General features: G+C 45.7%; 1 pseudogene across 1 annotated transcript; it reads right to left on the bottom strand.

Moving 5' to 3' along the window:
- Positions 1-462: 462 nt before the first annotated feature.
- Positions 463-1,805, bottom strand: LOC307219173 (exosome complex component RRP4 pseudogene; annotated as a pseudogene). Its single transcript has one exon. The product of its transcript is annotated as an exosome complex component RRP4 pseudogene (transcript).
- Positions 1,806-9,981: the final 8,176 nt, after the last annotated feature.

The following is a 9,981-nucleotide window of genomic DNA, read 5'->3' as shown; positions in this document are numbered from 1 at the left end:
CCTCTGTGCCAGAGACAAGGGAGCCAATGGTGTCAGAACCACATTATCTATCTAGGACATTTAATCAACAGTAAACAAGTTCAACAAGCCTAAAGAAAGGATCAAGCAATTATTGAAAAGGGAAGAAGTCCTTATAAGGCTAATTGGATAGTAATCTGTATGGCACAGGTGGCTAATAATGGCCTTCTAGAAGTTGTCAAACTCCCATCATCCACAGGCTGAAAAGAAACAGATGAGATGGGTTAATCTGATGCACCCCCCTCATCCCATATCAGGTCAATCCTAGAAGTTATCCCCATCTGGGATATCTTTATCCTTACGTCATTCATTCATTCATTATTATTTTTTAACAACTAAAGTTTATTGAAATATCTCCAGTAAAAAGGAAGGAAGGAAGGAAGGAAGGAAGGAAGGAAGGAAGGAAGGAAGGAAGGAAGGAAGGAAGGAAGGAAGAATTCCCCCTGCATGCACACACATAGCTTGAAGCATCCACAGTATCATAGATGCTTTTTACAATGCTGACTACATGTAGAGGAATGTGATGCTGCATTTCGGTTAGGTCAGGGGCTGAGGAAGCAGTAGCCATTGAGAAGCTGTTGGACTCCTATCCTGCTGGAACCCAACTTATCAGCCCCTGTAGGTAGTACAGCTGGTGGTTCGGGGTGTGTGTGTGAACTGTAGTCTAGCCTCATTGGGAGGGCCACAGGTTAACAAAGGATACCAAGATTATTAAAGCAAAAGTTCTCATCGCTTCCACAGTTCCCCTTTTTCTATTCGGTATAGGATTTGTAATGAAATCTCACATTGGAAAAAAGAACCTTGGGGAGGCTAGATCCCTGAAAGGAAATGACCATCACTGCCTCACCACTTTCCCTCTCCAATCACCCCTCCAGTTCCAGCAGTCTCTGACGCGTCTTCAGCACAATCTTCTCCATCACCTCTGGCTTGAGAAGGTCCTTGATCTCAGGAGAAAGGGAGGCCGCATAGCAGTATAGGATGCTGGTGTCATAGAGCATCAGTTTCTGCTCTGCCAGAGCCACAACGCAGTTCCGGAGTTGGGAAATCACTTCACAGTCAGGCAAGGGCACTGGCTCCAGGTTGGTGACGAATGCCCCAGCCTCCTCATCCTTCTGTTTGGGTGTTGGGTAGATCCAGATCAACCCATTGTTGGCAAGGATAACGGAAGCCCCACAAATCAAATAATAGAAATGGGTCTTCTGCCACTTCACAAGGGAAGGGGACACCTGGACGAGCACACCTTAGCCCAGCTTTCTGTATTTCAGACTCCGTGTGTGCAGCGATACAGCCCCATCAGAGAACACCACTTGGACTTCTGCACCGATAAGGTCCCCTTCCTGCAGGTAATCTCACATTGCCAGTTCATCCTCTGCTGATCTCCGCCTCAGCTCCCCTCCTGGAAGATTCATGGATGAAAGGAGCAAGACAGAATCCAGCCTGGAATTGGTCTCGACTTTCCACTGTTTCTGCTGAACCTCTGTGATTCGTCCAACCACAATATCACTGACTTCGCCGTTGCATCTCATTTTCAAAGTTTTCACACAGACCAGCTTGTTCACCCTGTCCACAACACCAGCCACAGAGGCAATGCACTTCTCTTCTCCCAGGTATGTTCCGTGGCCTCTCATGTATCCTGGGTCAGTGGTGATGGTGTCCCCTGGGGCCACCAGGTCCTTGTCCCACTTGCCCGCCCTGCTAGAGAAGCTCTGAGCCAGCCGAGGGCGGGGAACTGGGAGCTGCACTTCCACGGATGTCGTCGGGGCCAGTGCTGCTGCTGCTTCCACCATCTTGACTGCTGACATGCAGCCACATGATTCCCTGAAGCGCTGCCTCCGGTTCTGCCTTTTTAACTCCTGGCACACACGCCTCATTCATTCATTTTAATTATTTCAGAACTTGTAAACATTCAGGGAATACCTAGGTAGTGTACAGAAATAAATAATGTATTATATATATTGGAAAGTGGTTCTTCTGTCTGTCCATCTGTTCTCTATAGGTTTGGCCACCATTGCCAAACTCGGCACAAGGCTTCCTGAGGTGGGGGAGGCAGTTTTCATTGATGTTGGGATCCCAGGCACCATTTTGGAACAAGATAGAATGAACTATCACTTTGGTGTGACTGCTCGTTTTTTGGCATAGGTTTGGCTGCCTCTTGAGATATCATTACCAAACTTGGCACAAGGGTTTCCAAGGTGGGGGGTGGGGAACTTCATCATAAAGTGAGCCAGTGTGGTGTAGTGAGAGTGTGTGTGGTTTAGTGGTTAAGAGCGGTAGTCTCGTAATCTGGGGAACCGGGTTCGCGTCTCCGCTCCTCCACATGCAGCTGCTAGGTGACCTTGGGCCAGTCACACTTCTCTGAAGTCTCTCAGCCCCACTCACCTCACAGAGTGTTTGTTGTGGGGGAGGAAGGGAAAGGAGATTGTTAGCCGCTTTGAGACTCCTGAAGGGGAGTGAGAGGCGGGATATCAAATCCAAACTCCTCTTCTTCATCATCATCATCATCAACATTTGGATGCCAGACACCATTTTGAATCAAGATGGTGGAAACTCCCAAGATGGTCCAAACTCACAAATTACACTATCAGACCATTTTTTTTTCATTTCTACAAATTCCTGGGCAGCACAGGGCACTCCCCGCTAGTAGAACCTAGAGAAACTTCTGTTCTATAGTCCTACTTATACAGAAACATCTGTTCTATGTTCCTACTTGTTGACTATCTGATGTATGTTTTGTAGCAGGAGCCTAATTTCCATCCTTGGGTTAATTTCTCTCTGAGTTAATTACTGGGTCTTGCTTTCTAATTGGAAAATAACCAGTTTTAAGATACAATCTGGTCATTCTTGTTCCAGTTTCCTGGTCTGACTGTGCATGAGTGCTGCTGTCAAAGACAACAAATGTATCTGAATATGAAATACATTTCAGTAGAGACCAGGGAATATGGAAAAGAGCATGGCAGGAGCAAACAAAGTCAGAGTCCAGCGTGAAGAAAAAGGAGAGAGCCCTCCTTATGAGCTGTTGCTCATTTATTTTCCTAAGGGACTGGGTACACCAGACATTGAATAAGACTGTAGCAACCAGCTAGGTAGTTGCTGGGACTGCAGATATTAATAACTGATAATGATCTATGATTTGTATGTGGTCCAGTTCAGTAGGTCCATGTTACACAATAGTGTGAGCTTGCATTGGGTTCTGTTAAGTAACTGGCAGTGTAGAGAAATTGGTACAAAGAAGTTGATATTTCTAAAAAGAACTAACTGGCCAAGACAAACTTGCCAACAACTGAAAATTCAAATAATAGGCTTTTCTTCTTTCCCTGATTTCGACCCCTTGGTACACTATCCCTCCGTTAACTACATATTAACATCAATATAACATTTCCCACTTATGAACCACGCTGGCAGCAAAATCAGTAAAACCAGACCAGGCATTTTGTACTTTTTCTGGCCACTTTCTTAAATTGTGAATGTTCAAAGTCTAACCACTGAAGTAATTTTAGAATTCTATATACCGGTACAGTTTGCTCTATTTGGCTCTAAATTCCAGTCTGAACTGAGCTGCAGTCAATCTCTTTGGCTGCAATCCTAAACACAATTACGTTAGAGTCAGTCCCATTGAACTCAGTGTGATTTATTCTTGAGTAGGCATGTTTAGAATTACATAGTTAATAGGGCTTGATCACCTCTGTGCAACTCTGGAAAAATATAGCAGTTCCTGGAAGTTGGCTATATGTTGCAAAGCTGTTAGGACATATCTCATTCATCACATTGCTTTGAAGGTATCAGATCCAGGTAGTCGTGGACATGGGTTTTCCCCCTGAGCCCACTGGAGATCGTGGTCTGCTTGACTTAGATGGGCTAGCCCAGACCTAGCCCAAGTGCTAGGGTTTCATGCAGGAAAAGAGAAAGGGAAGTTAAAGGTAGCTCAGGTCCTGGGAGAGGCAGGGATTGGGGCCACTCACTGCTCCCTCACATGCATGGGCAAGTGAACGGTACCAGCCCAAGACCTGTTCTGCCAGCTCAGGTTTGAGTCATCACATAGCCTAGCAACCTTTCTTTAACTAGGTCTGTTGTTATACTCAACTTTACAGCCACAGCTGACAAATTCTGGAAAGCAGGAGTTGCAACAGAGGGACAGCGTGAAAAAGGTGCCACCAAACTTGAACTAGCTCCCATACTGTACTGCAGATTCTCTATCTTGCAACTAGGAACTGTTCTGTCCAGGGCACTGACATCTCACCTTTGGTCCAGAAGCAACACAGCAAAGAGAGGCAAATAGAATCTAAATAGCTTCTGTTGTCAGATAGGTATAGAGGAATGTATGGCAGCCACATACACATCACTGAAAAAAGCAAATGAACCACCTAAAAGAAGGACACACACACACACACACACACACACACATATATATATATACTTTACAGGTAGAGATGGACATTTTATAAATAATTGTTATAATTTGAATCAAAATGCAATACATTTTGCTATAGCATAGAAGAATTTGACCAAGTCACCTGGGTGCTTGCTTAGTCTGCTGACCTTAGGTGCTAATGTCCATGGGCAACTTCAGTGTCCCTGCTCTCCCTTTTTATGGTTCTTCATCTTTCAGATAGAGGACTACCTAATAAAAACACCTTACCATTCTAGATCAGTGTTCTGTGGTATGAACGAGCCTACTAAGGTCTGGTCTGGCAGTCAGAGAAAGAAACAATGATGGAAGCAAAGGGCTGGCTCACATCCTCCTAGTCAGACCTTATGCACACATGGCAGTGGGGATCACTCAACATCCTAAGTACAACAGAGCACAATAAACCAATATAGTTTGATAGATAGGCTAAATGCATCTGATCTGAGTTCAGCTAGTAGATTCTGGACTGCTGTTTGGTTGCTATAGGCTGAGCAAGGTGGCCAGGTGAAAGATGAAAAAGATGATCCTACATCCACAATACTTCAATTTAATCAACTTTAATTAAATGTAAGTTTGCATGGTAAGCTACATCTACTGAAATGCCCTCTTCTGCATAAAAGTGCAGAAGCCCTGGATAGTCTAAGGCAGATGTCAGCAACCTAAGGCCCATGGGCCAGAAGCGGCGCACAGAGATTGTTTGACCGGCCCACGAGCTGCCTCCAAACTAAGCTGCCTGCTCTTGTGCTGCTCTAAACCGGCGCAGCACGGCGACTCGCTTCCGTGGCACCGATAATTGCGTCTGCGCATGCGCAGACACCGAAAATCACATCTGCACACATGCAGATGCCAAAAATCATGGGCGCGTGCGCTCACGTGTGTGCATGATCTGGCCCACAGAGGGATCTCCGTGGGACCGATCCGGCCCAGGCAAGATAAACCTTGCTGACCCCTGGTCTAAGGCTAAGGCTGAGGCCATTATACGAAAGCACATGAAGGTTATGGAAACAAAATGGAGCAAAAAACAAAAGTATGTTGCCTATGCTACTTGTGTGTCTTTTCTAAACACATAATAAGAGCTCTACCGGATCAGACCAAAGGCTCACCTAGTCCAGCATCTGTTTTCACAGGAGCCAACCAGATACCTTTGGGAGGCCTGTGGGCTGGACCTGAGCGCAACAGCCATCTCCCCACTTGTGATTCCCAGCAACTGGTTCTAATATTCAGGGCAGCCTCAGTTATACGGCCAGGTGAGGCAACCACCTCAGGTGGCAGGATCCAGAGGGGGGTGGTAGCACACTCCTCTGCCAGGCCGCTTCCAAAGTGGCGTGTTGGCAATAGGAGGCACTGCTGGTCTCCTCCCACCCCTAAGGAGGAAATGGTTGGGGCTGCCTTCTGGGGTCTCTTAGGCTCTGCACTCACCCTGCATGGTTCAGAGGCCCCCCCCCCACCTCCCATGGCCTTTGGGTCCCAGTTCATTCATTGGGTAAAGCTGATTTGATTTTCCCTCTGGTTGCTAATGTAGTTCTTCACTCTTTCTTTATTCCCTGGCCTGGTGGGGCGCACCATTTTGTGGTTTGCCTCAGGTGCCAAAATGTATTGGACCAGTCCTACTAATATTATCTTTTCCCTATTCACTTACTTTTTTTTCTCCTATCCACTTTCTCCATGCCACAAAAAAAGTTATACACCTCTATCATGTCTCCTTTTTCTCACATTTTTTTCTAAACTGAAAAGCCCCAAATGCTATAATTGTTTTCATAGGGGAGTTGCTCCAATCCCTTTACCATTGGGACGGCCCTTTTCTGAATCCTTTTCAGATCTGTCATGCATGCTTTAGTTGAGATTCCTGCACTGCAGGCCGTTGGACTAGATGACTCTTGGGGTCCCTTCCAACTCTATGAGTCTATTATCAACATTATCCTTTTTGAGGTGTAAATATAATTTTCTGTGTGAAATGTCTTTCTATACACTTTAACCTTCTTTTATTAGACCTTTTGAACTGCCATGACAGAAGCGTACAGACCTTTCCAAACAAGTTGCTTGAATATGATATTGTACAGTTGTTTCTAGGTAGACTACTACCATATCCCTTCCCCTTATATTGCAGGTGTAGGAACTAAAACAGGATCTTGCCTGCAGCCACTTACAATGTAATCCTATGCACTGTAAATAGGAAAATCCTATGCTTACTCAGAAATAAATCCTATTGTTCCACAGAGTGTGTGTAGGATTGCAGCCTTAACATGTTTGAAGCTGAGCTGAGGACTTCCTGATTCAGAGCAGCTCACACTTACAAAATAATCCCAAACACATTTACACAGAATAAGGTTCCTCTGAGTTAAGCAGTACGAGTATTCATATTTGGAAATCTAACAAAACCTACCCTTCACTATTTCACAAATGAAAATGAGCACACTCTGGTAATACCCCTGTTCTCCTACCAAGGAGTGCAAGAAGTTACCTTATACCAGGTCATGCTTTCTCCACCTAGCCCAGCATTGCTTACTGTGATCAGTAGCTGGGGGGCGGGGTGAGACAGGAGGAAAAGAGTACAGGGCTTCTGCACTTTTAATAGTTGTATGTAAGACCGAATTTCAGGAGATGTAAAGCACAGGTGGCACTGTGGTCTAAATAACTAAGCCTAGGGCTTGCCGATTGGAAGGTTGGCGGTTCTAATCCCCACGACGGAGTGAGCTCCCATTGTTCAGTCCCAGATCCTGCCCACCTAGCAGTTCGAAAGCACATCAAGTGCAAGTAGATAAATAGGTACTACTCCGGTGGGAAGGTAAACGGCGTTTCCGTGCACTGCTCTGGTTCACCAGAAGCGGCTTAGTCATGCTGGCCTCATGACCCGGAAGTTGTCTGCGGACAAACGTTGGTTCCCTTGGCCTATAGAGCGAGATGAGCGCCGCAACCCCAGAGTCGTTCGCGACTGGACCTAACTGTCAAGAATACCTATATCTTTACCTTTAAACTTGCATGAAAAACCTGACCTGTTGAAATTCCCTCTTTTACACAAGTATTAAAAGTGCAGAAGTCCTGTCTTCTTTTTCATCTAGCCACTCTTCTCCAGACAGAGGTTTTCCTCATCACTTATTATGGAGATTCCAGGACTGAACCAGAGATTTCCTGCAATCCAAAGCATATGAGCACCACTGAACTAAAGTGCCTTCCCTAAAGGGAGCATTCCACATCCTTTAATTTAATTCTCTTTTATACCTCTAGAGCTGTCATCAGAGATGCCTACAGGCCTTTCCAGACAAGTTAATTTAACTTACGATTGTGCACTTGCTTCTAGGTAATCAGATTTCACACTCAACAGTCCTGTGAGGTAGACCATAGATTGCTGCAAGTTTGGGGTCACTGGCCATAAACCCTCTTTCCATTGTACATTTCTGAAGGCTCTTCTTCACCACCTCTACACTGTTCTAATTTATTCCACAATAGTTAACCTGTCTTGCACTGGCTTCCAAAACAGGGTGTGTTAGTAAACTAACTGTAATAGTTTCCTTTAAAAAAAAAAAAAGGATGTTTATTAGAATGCTTAATCTCTCAATGAATCTTGTTATTGTTACAGAATAGCTGTGACTCACACACATTCAGCAGCATTTATTGGGGGCTGGAAACAGCGGCGGACCTTTGGGTCTCAAATTCCAGTGGCGCCCTGTGCAACGCTAAAATTCAGCACCCCACCACCACCTCTCGCTTTCCTTTCTACATCATAGTTGTGGCACCCCCTGCCATGCCCCCAAGTCTCCACACCCAGTCACATGGAGGATGGAGCAAGCCTGTTACTGAAGAAGGGTTAAAGGCTTCTCTCTCTTTTGAGCTGGAAAGGTTGTATGCTTTTGCTGATGGTACTCCTAATATATCTGATATGTCAATGTGGGAAATTTTTAAAAATCCTCTCCCTCACATTTTTCTGGGTCACCCTTTTGCTGCAACAGCTACTAAGTCCCCACTCCCAAGACGCATAGTTCTCCTTGTGACTGTCTAGGGCAGGGGTCAGCAAGGTTTAACTTGCCTGGGCCGGTTCACTCCAGTGGAGATCCCTCTGTGGGCCGGATTGTGCGCACGTGTGAGTTTCCGGCATCTGTGTATGTGCAGACACAATTTCTGGTGCCAGAGAAGCGAGTCCCTGCACCACGCTGAACTGGTTTAGTGCAGGGGGCTCACCGAGCAGGCGGCCCGGTTCGGGGGCAGCTCGTGGGCCGGTTAAATGACCACCGTGGGCCGCTTGTGGCTCATGGGCCTACCCCTGGTCTAGGTCTTCCCTGTAGTTATTCTCTCTAGGGGGACTTTGCAGGAGGCATGTGGTGCAAGGTGCTCCTTTCCTCCTGGGATTTGAGCCACGCCTGCTGCAGTGAGTTTCCTTTCGGATGCTGTTATTACTCAGGTATGTTACTCATGCAGCTGTGTGGGAGCAGCCTTACTCAGGTTGCCAGCTCCCACACTGTCTCCTTCACTAATGGGCAGGTGTCACTGGAGGTTGTTTACAGCTCTGTGGCAGGTTGACAGCTCTTTTCTTTGCCCTTGTCTCTTGCCCATGAGTATGCAGATCCAAGCATGCCCTTTGATGTTGTGCCCCACTGGCACTTATATACAGCTGCCATGGTCCAGAGAGAAGGAAGTGCCCATAGTTCATGATGCAAGTAGGATAAGGTTAACTGAGTTTATCAGAACTGAAATAAAACAACAAGGAACAGCTCATGTTGACGGTGTATCCGCCAGAAGCTTAGCATTTAATGCAACAGCTGGAAACCAAAACAAAAAGAAAGATGCACAGAAATCCAGGAGGGATGAAAATAAAACAAAACGTACAACTATTACAGGAGTGAATCCTGCAAAGTCCTCAGGCCAGGGCTTATTTGACTGCTGTGCACCAGGAAGTTCAGGTTCTAATTCTGCAGAATGAAGGGTCATTTAAGTGCTATCACTAGAACAAACTAAGTGGCTCACACAGCAATGGTAACTGCTAAACAAACAAATAGAACCTGTTTGTAAGCACCACATAGACAGCCTACAGCATTCCCCAGAAAAAGGTGTGTGCGTGCGCGCATGCGCGCGCGCGCGCACACACACACACACACCAGTTCTCAGGTAAAGTATTCATTGACCTCAGCACCCATCCGTTCAATTAGATGGTAATGAAGGAACATTCCTCAGCAGCATCTTTATTGCTGAACACTTTACTTCCTTTCCTTGGTGTCCTTTCATCCAAGAGACTGCTGATGCAAGACAGGGAGCATATTCTAGGAAACAGCTTGAGTAGCCAAATGGCTCAAGCCAAAGGAACATATTAAATGAGTCAGAGAGATAGAAAGATAACAATAAATCATGGTAGATGCTGTGCCAAGAACAGAGTAGAATCATGGGGCACAGGTGACACAAACCAGACATACCACGATGCCCTTTAGTGTTTCTGCTACTAAAATTATATTTATCGACAATATTCATAGGTTGCTTAGTGGGTCATGAATCCCTCTGTTTCCAAAATCTAGGAGTGTGGATCTCTTATGTAGTAGAAATTGCACCATCCATGTACAAGGGGGAGGTAT

Source organism: Podarcis cretensis, assembly GCF_951804945.1.
Source record: "Podarcis cretensis genome assembly, chromosome: 6".
Lineage (NCBI taxonomy): Eukaryota > Metazoa > Chordata > Lepidosauria > Squamata > Lacertidae > Podarcis > Podarcis cretensis.
This window is presented reverse-complemented; position numbering and strand designations above follow the sequence as displayed.